At 46.6% G+C, this 17,165-nt stretch overlaps 1 protein-coding gene across 9 annotated transcripts in view; it reads left to right on the top strand.

Annotated features, from left to right (window-relative positions):
- The first annotated feature begins 2,322 nt into the window (after positions 1-2,322).
- The window catches only part of HERC1 (HECT and RLD domain containing E3 ubiquitin protein ligase family member 1), a 253,741-nt gene continuing 238,898 nt past the window's right edge, over positions 2,323-17,165 (top strand). For 7 of the 9 annotated variants that reach the window (XM_073619149.1, XM_073619158.1, XM_073619159.1 and 4 more), the window contains exon 1: positions 2,323-2,475. The gene's annotated coding sequence lies outside the window, so the exon portion shown is untranslated. The remainder of the gene's footprint in view (positions 2,476-17,165) is intronic. The other 2 variants (XM_073619154.1, XM_073619151.1) reach the window with 1 other exon arrangement.

The raw sequence follows: 17,165 nt of genomic DNA, 5'->3' as shown, positions 1-17,165 counted from the left end.
AACCTGGCTTGTTAGTGGGCCCTGAGGACAGGGTTGATGACCACTGCTTTAATGCACCCAGTGCTCTGGACGGTGGTCTGAGGAGGCCTTTAATGCACCCGGTGCTCTGGACGGTGGTCTGAGGAGGCCTTTAATGCACCCGGTGCTCTGGACGGTGGTCTGAGGAGGCCTTTAATGCACACGGTGGTCTGAGGAGGCCTTTAATGCACCCGGTGCTCTGGACGGTGGTCTGAGGAGGCCTTTAATGCACCCGGTGCTCTGGATGGTGATCTGAGGAGGCCTGTAATGCACATACTGCTAAGCATACTACGAACTTGCTGGGAGCGGAAGCACTCAAGGGTTCTACACAGGCAGAGCTCCAAGGAAGCCGGAAGTTCACATGGGTAAATGTCCCTCCCTCACATTTTCATGTGTTAAAGGAGAACTTTGGGTTTGGCTTCTATCCGATATTCATACTTACCTAGGTGGATGCTGCATCTGTCCCCCGGCGTCTCTGCACTGAGAACCAAGCCACCAATGGCTCGGTTCTCTCGACTCCCTGAAAGGAGAGCTGCTGACTGTCAATCAGCAGCTCCCCTGCTCTGCTCCTCCACGCTCACTGGAGCGCTGACCTGTGGAGGGGTGGGGATCGGCTGTCTCAGCGGCTCGCTGAGAGGCTGCGGATCCAGACTTCTGAAGTCGGGATGACGAGGAGCCTGGACTGATCTTGGTGATGTCAGCGGAGAGCGGACTTCAAACCGCTCTCTGAAAATGGATCACAGGAGTGCAAAATGAATTGCACTACTGTGACCCTAAGAGCCCATTCACACAGGGACGACTTGTCAGGCGACCTAGTCGCCTGACAAGTCGCCTCCCGTTCTGTGCTATGGAACCGTTCTAAGGGGAGCGACGCAAGTCGCTCCGACTTAGAAAAAGGTTCCTGTACGACTTCGGGGGCGACTTGCATAGACTTCTATACAGAAGTCGTTTTGCAAGTCGCCCGGGCAGTCGTTTGCAGGTCGCCTCGCTGAGGCGACCTGCAAGTCATGTTGCCCCTGTGTGAATGGGGTCTTAGGCTCCGTTCACACCTAGGCATTTTTGGGTGTTTTTCTGCTGTAAGCTTTAGCTCTAAAAATGCCCAACAAGACAAATCCCATTCATTTCAATAGCCCCTGTTCACATCTGAGCATTTTGTCATCTGAAGCAAAATGCCCGAAGCTCAAAAAAGTACAGGAGCTTCTTTTGTGGCAGATTACAGGCGTTTTCTGCTTTTTACATTGGTTACCTTTTGACATGTGTGAAATCGCATGACTTTCTGCCTGAAAACAAAACGCCTAGGAGCCTTAGGAGAAGCCCAGCTAAATGAGCCTGGGCTGGACTTCTCCTTTAATTAAAACAGAACAATTGATTTTTGTCAGTGGATGAAAATGAGGTGAACTTTTCATTTAGTTTTCGTCATTGTCAAAAGGCCGCTGACGCAAATTGACGAATGTTTTCGTTGATGAAATGAACACTGCTGCCTGTGCATTTAGTTCATCCTTGTTCAGGACATCCCATTGATTTCTATAGGGACACAGCCATATGATATTGTTGTGGGGGTCATGTGTCCCAAATATACACAGGGTGACTTCAGGGACATGGACCCACACAGGTGGCATATTAGGCCACAGCCGCTGTGTCCCAATAGAAATCAATGGGACTTCCTGAGGATGAACGGAAGACCTCTGCAACAAAGCACGGCCCGGTGTAGCGTCACATGTGGCAACCCATCACATTTGGCTACCCGCTGGACTGCGCATGTGCGAAGCCGCCATATGCGTTCCAACACTGTGGCGATCTGCGCTTGGGCAGAATTTTGTGGCCACACCCCTGAGTCCAGGTTCAAGCCCCACCATCCAAGTGGAGTTAGAGTCCATAGAGTTAGATTATAATTATGCTGAGCGAAGCGGCCCTGTGGCAAAGTGGTCTTGCAACAGTGTTGGAACACATATGGCGGCATCGCGCATGCGCACTCCAGCAGGTAGCAAAATGTGATGTGTAGCCGAATGTGACGTGACACCGGCATGGACAGATGATATGGGATGTCCCCTGTGTAATGAAGGATCTGCTAGGACCAGTCAGAGGGCACAGCACCCTTCACAGGTGTGGAGGAGTCCATACCTCCTCTATGGGATAAGGCGGCTGGTCATAATGTTATGGCTGATCGGTGTGTCATATACAGTATATGATGGCAGAGGTGACAGTAGTTGTAGATGGGATATTAGTGAAGATGATCCGTATATATAATGTATGGGTGTGAGTAGCTGGTCGTGCTGTGTTTACATGGCGGCTGTCTCCGCCCTTTCCTGGGTGTGTTCCCGAGTCTCCGCCCTTTCCTTTCTTCTGACAAGTAGAACCGTTGCGGCTGTGATCAGAACGGGCCCGGACACCGGCAGCCCGACAAAAAGCGGACACATCACCGGACACAGGCTGCCTCCTTCGGGGATCGGAGTGCAGGTACGGAGGGGGAGGGGAAGGTGGCAATGAGTGCAAGCTCCGAGGCCCAGTGTCAGTGATGCTGCTGACACAGACAGCTGTGCTCAATTATAATGTATGACGAGTGACAGCCCATACATGGGCGATCGGGGCTCCGATATCACCGTGCGAGCTCTATTCAGATATCTGCAGAGGGCGGATTAGTACGGGCTGACAACGGGGGTGTTCTGCCATGTCCCCATCCTCGGGGTGTCACCTACAGCCTGTGTCACCAGTGCTGCATAGGTGACTTAGCAGAATGAAGCCCCCCCACCAGCTGATCAGGATTGGTATGGTCCATCTTTATTGCTGATGTTGCTTAGTATTATTGGGGGATCATGTCCTCATTTGATATCTACTGGCTGATGATAAGTGATTATAGACGACTGGCTGTGAAAACGGTTGGCTTTTTGTTGCAAATGCAGCGCTGTGGTTCTGGTACAACTGAATAACCAGCATAGATTCACACCACATGCCAGTTTGACCAGACCAGTTTAACCTATAGCTTTCCCAGATTTGATGACCTACCATCCAGTATTCAAATACGCAAGTTGGTGGCCCACTGGCTCCACAGAAAAACCAGACAGATGTTCTGTGACAGACATGCACCTCGACCAAACGGTCCCCCTCGCCGACGTCCCCTGGACACCTCGACCAAACGGTCCCCCTCGCCGACGTCCCCTGGACACCTCGACCAAACGGTCCCCCTCGCCGACGTCCCCTGGACACCTCGACCAAACGGTCCCCCTCGCCGACGTCCCCTGGACACCTCGACCAAACGGTCCCCCTCGCCGACGTCCCCTGGACACCTCGACCAAACGGTCCCCCTCGCCGACGTCCCCTGGACACCTCGACCAAACGGTCCCCCTCGCCGACCGTCCCCTGGACACCTCGACCAAACGGTCCCCCTCGCCGACGTCCCCTGGACAACTCGACCAAACGGACCCCCTCGCCGACGTCCCCTGGACAACTCGACCAAACGGACCCCCTCGCCGACGTCCCCTGGACAACTCGACCAAACGGACCCCCTCGCCGACGTCCCCTGGACAACTCGACCAAACGGACCCCCTCGCCGACGTCCCCTGGACAACTCGACCAAACGGACCCCCTCGCCGACGTCCCCTGGACAACTCGACCAAACGGACCCCCTCGCCGACGTCCCCTGGACAACTCGACCAAACGGACCCCCTCGCCGACGTCCCCTGGACAACTCGACCAAACGGACCCCCTCGCCGACGTCCCCTGGACACCTCGACCAAACGGACCCCCCCCCCCCTCGCCGCCGCAGCCTCCTGGACCCCTCGACTTGATGGACCCCCACCCCGCCAACGTTCCCTGGGCACCTTGACCAGACAGACCCCTTGAGTAGACGAACCCCTCAGCCATGTCCCCTGGACCAGACAGACATTCCCTGCTCGCATTCCCTGGATACCTCAACCCACCCCTCCCCTTGCCAACGTGGGCACCTTGACCAGACCGACCAGGAGGACCACCTCGCCGGGGCCTCCTCGACCAGGAGGACCACCTCGCCGGGGCCTCCTCGACCAGGAGGACCACCTCGCCGGGGCCTCCTCGACCAGGAGGACCCCCCCCTCGCCGACGCCTCCTAGGACCCCCTCGCCGACGCCTCCTGGACACCTACACCCCCCCCCCCCCTGTCGCCTCTTGGACCCCCTTGACTAGACGTATCCCTGCCACTTCCTGGACCCCCTCGCCGCCGCTTCCTGTACCCCTCGACCAGACTGACCGACATCCCCCTCCTCGCCAACGTCCTCTGGTCACCTTGACCAGGTGGACTCTTCAGCCACATCCCCTGGACCAGACAGACCCCTTGCTCACATCCCCTGGATTCCTTGACCCCCCCCCCACCCCCTTGCCAAACGTCCCCTGGTCCCCTTGACCAGATGGACCCCTTGCCGACATCTCGACCAGACAGACCCCTTGCCGACATCCCTGGACACCTCTAGCCCAAGGAGGGATCCAATCATCTGCACTGTTCTAGCATGGATGGATGAATTGGTTAGACCTTTTCTTTCTTCTTCCTTTTTTTTTTTTTTTTTTTTTTCCCCCCCTCTGTAGGTGTATGGCCTGCTTAGGGCTGGCCATAGACTGATGGATTTTTGTCCTTTTAGCCTACTGGCTGAATAAAGATAAAAATCAAACCGATTTCACTATCTACGTTAACAGCACAGATGGACAGATACTCCTGCTGGGCTATTGAATTTTGACAACTGGCCCCACAGGCTTTCAAAATACTTGAATAGTGGCTGCATCTGATTGGATGTTGCTGCTCTTCAGCCAGCAATTTTTCTTTTTACCAATTACTTATTTTTTTTATTTTTTTTATTTTTATTTTTTTTTTTTGTGGGGCCAACCCCAAATCAAATTTCAGACCATTCATCGTGAACCAGAGGAAGTTTGCACAGTGTATGGTCAGCTTACTCAGTCCACTTGGAATACTCACCACTGAGGTCAAATTGCAGTTTTCCTCCGGACTGTTTGTGGTAGATTTGTAGGGGATGGGGGGGTCTTGTATAATCAGTAATGTGCCCTGAGTTACTTACCTGTCCCACCATAACCTGTCCTCCCTAAGCAGCTCGCGAAATGATTTAAAGTTATGTAGAGGTTTATTGGAGCAATAACCGTGTGGCAATGCTTTGACATGTTGATTTATTTCTGGCATTGTGACAGGTGATCTGATCAGACAATGCCTTATTCTGTCTCATCAGTTTACATTTATTTTACAGTAGGTGGTAAACATTAGGTCTTCATTCAAACAGTGTCTACAAACAAGTCATCTACTTGAACAAATTATATAAAAATAAAATATAAATTTATGAAGCGGAAAATGTTTCACATAAAAGAACATAAGTACACCCCACCAGTTCAAACCTATGTAATTAAAACCTGTTTTTTCAAGATTAGGTCCCAGTGATTAGAACCTTCTTGGGGACTATACAGCTGGAACCAGTCCTCTTTTTAGACCTCGGGCATCTAGGGTCTGGTGGTCTCTTTGCCATTAACTTGTATAGTGTCATCATGCAAAGATCAAAAGAGCTCTTTAAGGTCCACAGAAAGAAAGTAGAGGATGCTCATGAAGTTGGAAAGAGAGTAAAAGGTTCTCCAAATCATTTAACCACTTCCATACCGGGCCTATTCTAGCACTCCTCTCCTACATGTAAAAATCATCCCTTTTTTTTTTTTTTTTTTTTTTTTTTTTTTTTTTTTTTGCTAGAAAATTACTCAGAACCCCCGAACATTAGAACCCCCGAAGTATTATTACATTTAGGGTTCTTTACTGTAAGAGCGGCAAGGATGTGGAATTCCCTTCCACAGGCGGTGGTCTCAGCGGGGAGCATTGATAGCTTCAAGAAACTATTAGATAATCACCTGAATGACCGCAATATACAGGGATATACAATGTAATACTGACACATAATCACACACATAGGTTGGACTTGTGTCTTTTTTCAACCTCACCTACTATGTAACTATGTAATTAATTATATATGTTTTTTTAAGCAGACACCCTAGGGAATAAAATGGCGGTCATTGCAACTTTTTATGTTGCACAGTATTTGCCCAACAATTTTTCAAACGCATTTTTTTGGGAAAATTATTAATTAAAAAATAAAACCAGTAAAGTTAGCACATACTTATTTTATATAATGTGAAAGATGATGTTACACAGAGTAAATAGATATCCAACATGTCATGCTTTAAAATTGTGCACACTCATGGCGACGCTTTCAATTCTTTTACAGGTCACCAGTTTAAAGTTAGAGGAGGCCTAGTGCTAGAATTGTTGCTCTCGCTCTAATGCACGCAGTGATACCTCACGTGTGGTTTGAACGGCGTTTACATATGTGGGCAGGACTTATGTGTGCGTTCGCTTCTGTGCGCAAGCACACAGGGACGGGGCTTTTAAATTTATTTTATTAAAAATTTTTTATATATAAATATATTATAAACATCCCTTGTAATAGGAATAGTGCGTGACAGGTCCTCTTTATGGCGAGATGTGGGATCTATAAGACCCCACATCTCTCCAGGCTGGAATACATGAGATAAAAAAAAAAAAATAGTGATCCCATGCTTTCCAGCCGCGATCGCGGCTTTGTTTACAACCGCGGCCGGGACGTGATGTCATAACGTCGCAGCCAGAACTTGATGTCATAACATCGCACCCAGGCCTCCGATGATCATAGAGATGACTGGTGACCATATGGTCACCGGAAATCTCTGCTCGTCATCTGGTGGCGGCTGATTCTTTCTCCGGGTCCCCGATGGCACGGGAGAGCCCAGAGAAGCCTGTAGCTTCAGGCATCATTCAGATATCCCCACTGAAAGTCAAAGACGTCATATGACATCCTTGGACTGGAAGTGATTAAAATTGAGTATTTCACTGTAAGGAAGACTATCTACAAATGGCGTAGAATTTTAAACTTCTAAGTTTGTCTAGAAATGGTCGACCTAGCAAATTCAGCCCTGGAGCTGGCCATTTGATGCCAAGATGTTTCCATGAATGTCAGAATTTCACTGCAGGATCAGTAGGTAACTCTTGCAACACTTGCTGTTAAACTGCACACATCTACAATCAGAGCTTGCATTAATTTAGCAAGATGGGAGGTGTTCAAGGAAAAAGCGTTTGCTGTCCAAAAATAACAGAATAAGACTTCAGGTTGCCATTGAGCTTGTAGGCAAAGACCACGCCTTTTGGAACAATGCGCTGTGGACTGATTTATCAAATATAGAAATGGTTTGGCAGTAACAGTAGACACATTAGGGATGAACCAAAGGCAGAATTCCAGAAGCACCTCTTACCGACTGAAGCATGGTGGTGGGAATCTTATAGCATGGGGTTGCTTTGCTGCTTTAGGACCTGGCAGCTTCCAGTCATTGAGTCAAATCTGAGAGTCCTAGTAGATGACAGATTGAGCAATAGCATGCTTTGTCAAGCTGCAGCTACCAAAGCTGGCAGAATATTAGCATGCATAAAAAAAGGATATTCTTCAGGAATAAAACTATAATCATGGCACTTTATAAAACTCTGGTTAGGACACATCTGGAGTATTCTGTCCAGTTCTGGTCACCAGTCCTCAGAAGGGATGTGCTGGAACTTGAGAGAGTCCAAAGAAGGGCAACAAAACGAATAAGGGGACTGGAGGATTACAAGGAACAAATGCAAACACTACATTTATTCTCACTGGAGAAACAACGCTTGAAAGGAGATATGATGGTGATTTATAAATGCCTCAATGGTGATCCCAGCACAGGAAAAAAACTATTCAGTCTCAAGGCGTGTAAGAGGACATTGGGCCACACAATGAGAATGGAGGAGAAGCGGTTTAACCGTTAAACTGCACAGGGGGTTTTTCACTGTTAGGGAAATAAGGATGTGGAAATCTCTCTTCCACAATTGGTGGTGGCTGCAGGGAGTATGGATATTTTTAAGAGACTCTTGGATGTGCATCTTAAAGTGGGGTTCCACCCAAAAAACAAAAATACCTGTAAAAATGCTAAAAAAAAAAAAAAAAAAAACAAAAAAACATTTTGGATATATATTTTTTTTTTTCACTTACCTCTAAATGCCTGTTGCTAGGTGGTCCCTCGTAGTCTGCCTGTTCCTTTGCCTGGGCTGGTGACATCACTTCCCCCCAGGCACAGGAAGGGCTCCGCTCTGCTCCCTCCCTCCTGTCAATCATCTGGGACCCATTACAGGTCCCAGGTGATTGAGCGGCCAATCACGGCGCGTGGCGCCCCTCGCGCATGCGCAGTGGGTGCCAGGCTGTGAAGCCACAGCCCGGCGCCCACAGTTGAAATGCCGATGAGCGGAGGGGGGGGACGAGCGGGGATTCGATCCCCCGCATCGCTGGACCCAGGGACAGGTAAGTGTCCAATTAAAAGTCAGCAGCTGCAGTATTTGTAGCTGCTGACTTTTAATTTTTTTTTTTTTTTTTTTTTTGACGGCCCCCCTGGGTGGAACTCCTCTTTAAAGAACACAACATACAGGGATATGGGAAATAATTATAGACACTGACACATGCACCTACACAGGTTGAACTGGATGGACTATTGTCTTCAACCTTACCTACTATGAAACTAAGAATTCTGCATCAATAAAAAGCGTGCTTTGTGGGGCCTACTGTCCAAAACCAGAAATGACTTGTTCATCACAATAATGATCCGAATGACACTAGTAAATCCACCAAGTAACCACTTGGAGAAAAAAAGAGTAATGGATGGTTATGGACCGGCCTTGTCAAAGCCCTAATTCAATTCTCATTTAAATGTTGTTTGGAGCCCTTCATGTAAGGAAACCCATCTTGAAGCTGAAGGAATTTTCATGGAGAAGTTTTCAGAGGCTGGGGAATGATTATGTAAAACGGCAGTCATTTCTGCTAAAAACATGTTTTCATAGACAAAGGGTGATTGAAGAGGCAATTCCTCTTGGCTTGAGTGCTTATACCACCATCCTATCTGTAACACACATAATTGCATTTAATGTTCTTTCATTTTGAAAGCTGGATGGACTTTGCTAGCATCTTTACCAGTATGTTACCATTTTCCCTGGGTCCCACTATGTGCCAGTGTGGAACTGTTTGTGGACTGGTTAGTGACTCCTTCACACTTGCTTGTTAATTGTTTTGTTTATGACTCTTGCCTGATTTATTCAATACTCCATTCACCAGTGCTGAAAGTGAATGATAATGCATTAGGTGACATTTGCCAAATCTCTTTTATTCCGGGTTCACACCGGTATGACATACGCTGCGCCTTTGGGAGCACATGTCGCATGACGTGTACAAATCAGTGGATCCCTATGAGAGCCGTCTTAACTGGTTTGACACAGGTCAGTCCAACTTAGAAAATGGTTCCTGCACTAATTTGGTCCAACTTTGGTCCTACTTCAGCCCATTGAATATCATTGAAGTCGGGTCAATCAGATCCTTGTCCTGACCATCTGACATGGTGATTACAGCAGCAGTAAAAGGAATTTTGTCACACTGGGATTGCTTTGATTGGTCAAAGGACAAGTCAGACTATCTCAAAGTCGTCGCAGGGGAAAGTAGGATGACCGTCCTATCCTGCCAGTGTGAACCTGGCCTTACAGAGTTTCATTGTCTAGATTGGTAATGCTGTATCTCTTGCACAATTTTTGACAATTCTATCATGTGATTTCTATGTTTATCTCGTAAGTAGCCTGATTAAGTGCATTTCTCCATTTTTTTTTTTTTTTTTTGACACAGTGCCAGTGTAGGAAATTATTTGTTAAATTACGAAATGCTAGGCAATTTTCCAATGCATTCTTAGGGGGAAGGGAACTTATGGCCTTCCAAAAAAAAGAAAATATTTGCCACAACAGTTCCCAGGGGTAGGCAACCTCGGCCCTCCAGCTGTGGTGAAACTACAAATCCCATCATGCCTCTGTCTCTAGGAGTCATGCTTGTGATTGTCAGGGTCTTGCAATGTCTCATGGGACTTGTAGTTTCAAAACAGCTGGAGGGCCGAGGTTGCCTACCCCTCAGTTAAAGCATTACTAAACCCAAAACTGTAATATATTGCAGCTCACCAATCATTAGATGTGGTTCCTGCATTAATTTTATTTTCTTAGTCTTGTTTCCTCTTTTTCACCTGCTGATCTGGCCATTAACACCTTCTGTATTAGAGTGCCCCCACTCTGGATGAAAGTGCACAGTTTGGGGGGGGGGGGGGGGGGGGGAGAGGAGTGTTAGATGTACTAGCAGATTTAAATACACTAACAAATTGAAGCCAGACCCCCGCTAACATTTTATAATTAGTTGCAGCAAACAGTTTTGGATAAGTTTTTCACATGAATAAATTTAAAGTTGAACAGTGTAAGCACCCCTGTCAGTGGTAAGTGGTTTGTCTCATCCCTGAACAACTGATACATTCTCTGGGAGAGCTTGTTCTTTAAAAAAAAAAACAGACTGGCTGACAGGATCACCAGGTGAAAATAAGGAAAAGAGCCTAAATTGGAAAATGAATGCAGCCATGACATCTAAGAATTGTTAAGCTGCAATATAATAAATATTTGCTTTTGGATTAAATACTGATTTAATTATAACTGCATCGGCACCTACAGTTTTTTCTTAGTCCAACAATTCCCTGCTTATCCTGGGGCAGTGAAGTCCACTTTAAAGTGGTTGTAAACCCTTACAGACCACTTTTACCTACAGGTAAGCCTATAATAAGGCTTGCCTGTAGGTACTGGAATTATTTCCAAAACCTGCACGGTTTAGGAAATATTTAGCATATACGCTTGCGCCGACGTCATCGGCGTGTTCGCGCACTATAGAAAGGGCACGTGCCCTGACTGTCGCTCCCGCGCGTGAGTGACGTTAAGCGACTCCAGCCAGTCAGAGAGACGGAGTCCGCGGCTCTGGAAGGAAGAGGGATGAAGATGGATGCTTTCTCCAGCGGGGACATTGCGGGCTTCGTTTGCAGGTAAGTGGCACATAATGGGCTTGTATACGATGCATACTAGCCCATTATGCTTTCACTTTGCAGGGGAACAAAGAGGAAGTAAAAGCCATCAGGGTTTACTAATGCAGCTTCCTCTGATGGTGTGGCAACAATGCTGCACTGCTCCTGAACTCAGAGCATAGTGTATGTGTACATGCATTTTAATACATTTTAAATAGTATAACTCACGATGTGGACTGGACGATAAAAAAAACAATAGTTTTTTTTATTTGTTTCTGTGCACGTGCCAAGTAGACAATGTATGAGCAAACAAACACCATAGTGCTCCTATATTGAAAAGGGTTTGTGACGTTCTCCAAAAATTGACAAATTGCGATTTGTCGCAGGAAAGTCTCTGTGCCTTAAAAACCTGAGGATCTCTGTTTTCTTTTACAAAGGGTTTTATTGATAACCATAGCAATTTGACAGTTTAACAGTGTAGATAATGCATCATGAATAAACATAACAAAAAGTTTAGCATCTTATAAATAAAATAAGTATGCTAGTAAATCAGAGAAAAACAAAACAATAAGAATATAACAGAGGCTGAAAACATTTTTGAAAGGGAGGTTAAAGAAAAGCTAGGGGCAGAGATTAGTTGAGAAGGGAGGAGTAAAGAATAGGGGGGAAAGGAGAAGAGAGGAAGAAAGGGGGGAGGGTGGGTCCCTGCGGTGGGGAGCAAGAGTGCATTAAATCCTAAGAAGGGTGGTGTCAAATCTAGTGGGTTTAGTATATTCGACCCATGGCCTTCATACCTTCAGGAACTTATCATGAGTGTCCGAAAGGACAGCGGTCAGCTTTTCGTTAACCATTATATCATCCATGCGATTCTTAACCGCCTCATAACTTAGTGTCTGTGTCTTCCATGCCCTAGCTATCGTTAGTTTGGTTGCAGTAAAGAGATGCAGAGCCAGCTGGCGCTCTGGGCGAAGCAGCTCCGCAATTGGTTTGTAGAGAAGTGCCTCGAACGGATCCTTTTTGAGGTCAGCATGGAGTATGCTTCGGAGGAGGGAGTAAACTCTAATCCATAATCTGCGTACCCTCGGACAGGTCCACCAGATGTGCGACATTGTGCCCTCCTGGGAGCACCCTCGGAAGCACAAGGGAGAGTAGGCTGGAAAGAACCGGGTCAGTCTAGCAGGTGTGTAGTACCACCTGTAAAGTATCTTATAGGCATTTTCTAAAAAGATTACATTCTTTGAGCATTTGGATATTGCTAAAGTCATGACCTGCCAATCCTCCGGATCGAGCTGTTTTCCTAGTTCCCTTTCCCATTGAAGGTGACAGAGTCGTGTCGGTGGTTTTTTAGAGGTAATAATAGAGGAAAAGATCAGTGATATTAAACCCGAGGTTTGGGGTCTTGCTCTGCAGAAGTTCTCGAAGGGGGTCAAAATGTAAGGGGTCGGTTGAGATTTTATAAGCCCCTGGAGAAAGTGGCGAATCTGCAGGTAGCTATAGTGTTCACGTAACGGAATATCGTGAGAGGAGCGTAGAGCCTCGAATGATATTATCCTGGTAGGGGTGAAAAAAGAGTGAATGTCCGTGAATCCGTTTGTCTTCCACCAGGAGAATTGCTGGGGATTTTCCCAGCCTGGTGGGAACAATGGGCACTGGGGAAATTGAAGTAGGGGTAGATGAGGAGAAATCAGGCCGGCCGAATACTTTATCGAGTCCCACATGCGAAGGGAATGGGCTAGACATGGCCCCGTCACGAGAGGACGATGTGTGGGAGGGAGCCAGGGCAATGAGGAGATTGGTGTTGGGTGTGAGTCCACTAGGTCCATAGTGGCCCATAGCGGCATTTGGTGTTGTGCATGGAGTTGGGATAACGGGGTTATGTTTGCAGCTATATAGTAGGTTTGTAGGTTAGGGACTGAAAGTCCACCATTGATTCTGCGGGCATATAGTATTTGTTTATTGATTCTGGGCCGGGTAGAACCCCAGACGAGGATCTCTGTTTTCTACAATGTGATGCAGATATTAGTCATGGATCACTGCTGGGTTTGATCAGGTGTAGACCTGCACATCAGGCTGACTGTTTACATAAGTGTCTGTAGAGATTCTTACCCAAGGGAGACTCAGCTGGGAGAAGCAGCCTCCTCCTCCTCTCCTCCCTCTGCCTAGTTGCAGTTCATCTGAATACATCCTTTGCAATATTCGCAGGCCAGCTATATAAATCTGGAGAATGTGAGCAGATTTAATCACTTTAGCGCCAGAAGGATTTTTTTCCCCCTTCCTAACCAGGACATTTTTTTGAGATATGGCACTGCATTGCTTTAACTGACAATTGTGCGACGCTGTACCCAAATAAAATTGATGTCAAATTGAATGTAAAAAATCAAATTTCTTCATCAATTTAGGGCAATATGTATTATTCTGCAACATATTTTTGGTAAAACAAATACCCAATAATCGTATATTGGTTTGCGCAAAAGTTATAGCGTCTACAAACTATGGGATATATTTATGGACTTTTTTTTTAATTGTTTTTGCTAGTAATAATTGTAATCATCCGTTCCCCTTTTTTTTTTTTTTTTTTTTTTTTTTTTTTTTTCGCGAGACATCGTGGCGGACAAATCTGACACTAAGACCCCTTTCACACAGAGGCATTTTAGCGTTAGAAATAGCACCTGAAAACTGCCTCCCATGATGCCCAAATGTAAAAGCCCAAGGTGCTTCCACAGTGGGGTGGTGCGCTTGCAGACGTTGGTTTGGGAAGGCTGTTTACAGCCCTGCCCCTTTGAAATGTGGGCGCTTTTAACCCCTTTTGGCTGATAACGAGGGTTAACGGCACTACCCCCCCACCCCCCCCCCCCCCGCGGCCGAAAAGCGCTGCTTAAACAGCTAAAACAAGCAGCGCTTAAGGCGCTGTGGGGGGAATGCTGTGCTGTGACTGGAGGAAAACAGAGATCTGTGTTTCTGCTTAACAGAAACACAAGATCTCCATTTGCTTCCCTGGCAGAACAGCGATCTGCATTGTTTACATAGGCAGACCGCCTGAGAACGACCAGTGGGTCCCAGACCTGCTAATTGACTCCAGCTGTGCCCATTTACAGCAGGAGCAGTGCGCGCATCCCGAAGCAGGAAGAAAAAAAATCAGGTACGTGATTTTGCGCTTAAGAGCCGCCCTGCCACGGTGTATATATACGCGGGGTGATCCTTAAGTGGTTTAGCAAATTAAGGATTCATTAAAGCCCCACTCTGGGCGGTGGCTATCTTTTTAACACCCTGTTTCCCAGATCTTACCTTTGTGAGGACAGGTATGTTCACCTACTGTAAGTTCTTTGTCAAAGTCCCTCAACACTGCCTAGTGCAGGGGACCACTAATCTAGCCTGGACTAGCTGGTTCTTGACTCCTCTCCACCAGATGTTGGTCCTCTTCTGGATCCCGAGAGGGCCTCTTCACTGAACATCCAATACGATGTGTCCAACATCATGCAGGCACCCAAAATAGGGATGCACCCAGGAAGCAAATGGAAGAGAAAAAGCTTTAGTGCTTGAGGCCCCATCATATACATGAATTTCTGGCACAGTATATTTTTGCATATTTACATTGGTCCGGCTCGGACCAATATAACTGTATATGGCATACTTAACCGATGCCGCTGGAAATTGCTAAAGTAGACAACACTACTCCAGTGATCTTCACTTGCTTCTGGGTCCCGCGCCAAGCAGTTACACCTCTACTTACTGAACACAGGAGGTTGGTAACTCGGTCTGGGCACCATTCAGAGAATACTTTGCATCATCTGAATGCAAAGCGTTCTCTGATTGAATGAGGTTGAGAGCATGATGTTGCGTTCAAGCATCTCCACCTCGTTCAAATCAAAGAACGCTTTGCATTCATTTTGGTGAATACAGATTATTCTGTAAATGGTGCCCGTGCCGAGTGTCTGACTTTGTAAATCCACACTACATTAGGCTGGCCACTCAGTATGGGACCTGGAAGCAAGTGGAGATCACTGGAGTAGCATGGTTTACTTCAGTCATTTCCAGCTTCCAGGGGCATAAGCCAGGTATGGTGTGTGTGTGTGTGTGTGTGTGTGTGTGTGTGTGTGTGTGTGTGTGTGTGTGTGTGTGTGTGTGTGTGTGTGTGTATGGTTACATGGGTCCAAGGGGCCTCTTAGATGGGCCTTTTTTTTTTTTTTATTTAGACATGTGTGGGGGAGGCAATGTATCTTTATCCCAGGGAAGGCGTGTTTTAATCCAGGGGTACAAGTTTAATATGAAAGTCAATAGTCAGTTTTTTCGATCCAGGAGCCAGCTCCATTGACTGCAACTAGAGAGCCTCAAAAGGTCCCAGTTGTAATTTTTTAGGAATATTGGCTACCTGGGTCCTGATGATTGTCCAGCCCTGCAGTAATCTTTTATAAATAGACCCAACTGTCGTAACAGACACCACGCGTTCCTCATTGTGTATGATTGGCCTGTGAGTGGCTGTCACTCTGCTTGATCAATATTGTTTGAGTGCCCCAGTTTTGTAGTGTGCTAGAAAGATCTAAATTTGTATAGTACGCATGCAGGGTATCTGTGGTGTCATTATTACCATTTTTTTTTTTTTTTTTTTTTTTTTTTATTATGTTTTAGCTATTTGAATAAGTGGTAAACTATATTGTTTGCATGTTGAATCCTAATGCATTTCTTGTAATACTACAGCTGTGCATTGTAGCCAATCAGCCTCTATTTTCAGCTTGTTCAGTTAGCCCACGTTCACATCGGGCAGTTTTGACATGCGATTTGACATGTCAAATCACCGGCAATCGGTGCGACACCGCACCGATTACCGAAAGTAGTTAATGCACTACTTTTGGCGATTTCGTGGGCGATTTCAATGGACATCTGTGCAGGAACCCGAAGTCGGACTGACATGCGGGTTTGAAGTCTGAACTCGCATGATTTCAAACCCACATCAGTGTGAACCTAGGCTTTAAGGAGAAGTCCAACATTGAGCTTGTTTAGCTGGGCTTCTAAGGGTCACAGGAGTGTAATTCGTTTTGCACTCCTGTGACCCGCTCTCTGCTGACATCACAGGAATCAGTCCAGGCACTGCGTCATTACGACAATGAAGTCTGGATCTGCCACGTGCCTTGACTGATGCCTATCTCAGCCTCTTAGTGAGCCGCTGAGAGCCTGAGACTCTCACTCCCCGCCCCTCCACAGCTCAGCATTACAGTGAGTGTGGAGGAGCAGAGAGGAGAGCTGCTGATTGACAGTCAGCAGCTCTCCCCTCAGGTCTGTCAGAACCGAGCCATCGGCGATGTTCGATCGCTTGGCTCTGTGTAGAGACGCCGGAGGACAGATGCAGCTTCAGTCCCATGCTGCATCCACTTGGGTAAGTATAAAAGGTGGAACCCCCCCATACTTCTCTTTTTTAAGCTTTGACAAAAAAAAAAAAAAGAAAAAAAACTGGAAGCTGATTCGTTTCTATGCATAATTGCACCAGATTTTGCAATCTCCAGTTTTAGTAAATCAACTCCTAATGTTTTTCCTTTTAAAAAGTGCAGGCAGATATAAAGTACTCTATACTACCCATGTGAAAATAAAATACATAATACTGTGTGATATATATTTGTTTGGTTTTTGTACTAGTCTTCATTATTCCCTGTGCAGCTAAGCTAGATTCAGGACTCATTTACACCAGCAGCTGTTATAGCGTGACCGTTGGTGTGCACTGTACTCCATGTATGCATATATGTGTGTAATAAATATAGACTGATAGATCTATCAGTATGTGTATATATCTCATTCACTGTAAAGCCCCTGTCACACAGGCGCTCTGATCAGGTTTGGGTGGGCCTGATCAGAAGCTCCATGTTAGTCTATGGGGGGAGGGGGGGCGCAGATTACCTCTGAGCCTTTCCAGGTCCGGAAAAAAAAAAAAAAAGTGAAAAAGCTTTCTTTCTGCTTCCTTTTCCAGTTTTTGAGCCTTAAATGTGATGGATCTGAGGTAACCTGATGTGAATGAACGCAAGTCTGATTAACCCTGGCTGCCCATAGATCTAATATTGGTCCAATAAGCTCTGGTAGTTGCATCCATTACATTCTGCACCGATTCAGCAGGGGGTCTGCTCATGGATCCCCTGCTGACTGAATGATACCTATGTAAATAGTGGCCTTATGCACCATAGTGTCACATTACATGCCATGAAAGAAAGTGGTGCGTGTCCTAATTTTGTGCGAACTAA

Source organism: Aquarana catesbeiana, linkage group LG03 (genome assembly GCF_042186555.1).
Source record: "Aquarana catesbeiana isolate 2022-GZ linkage group LG03, ASM4218655v1, whole genome shotgun sequence".
Classification (NCBI taxonomy): domain Eukaryota; kingdom Metazoa; phylum Chordata; class Amphibia; order Anura; family Ranidae; genus Aquarana; species Aquarana catesbeiana.
This window is presented reverse-complemented; position numbering and strand designations above follow the sequence as displayed.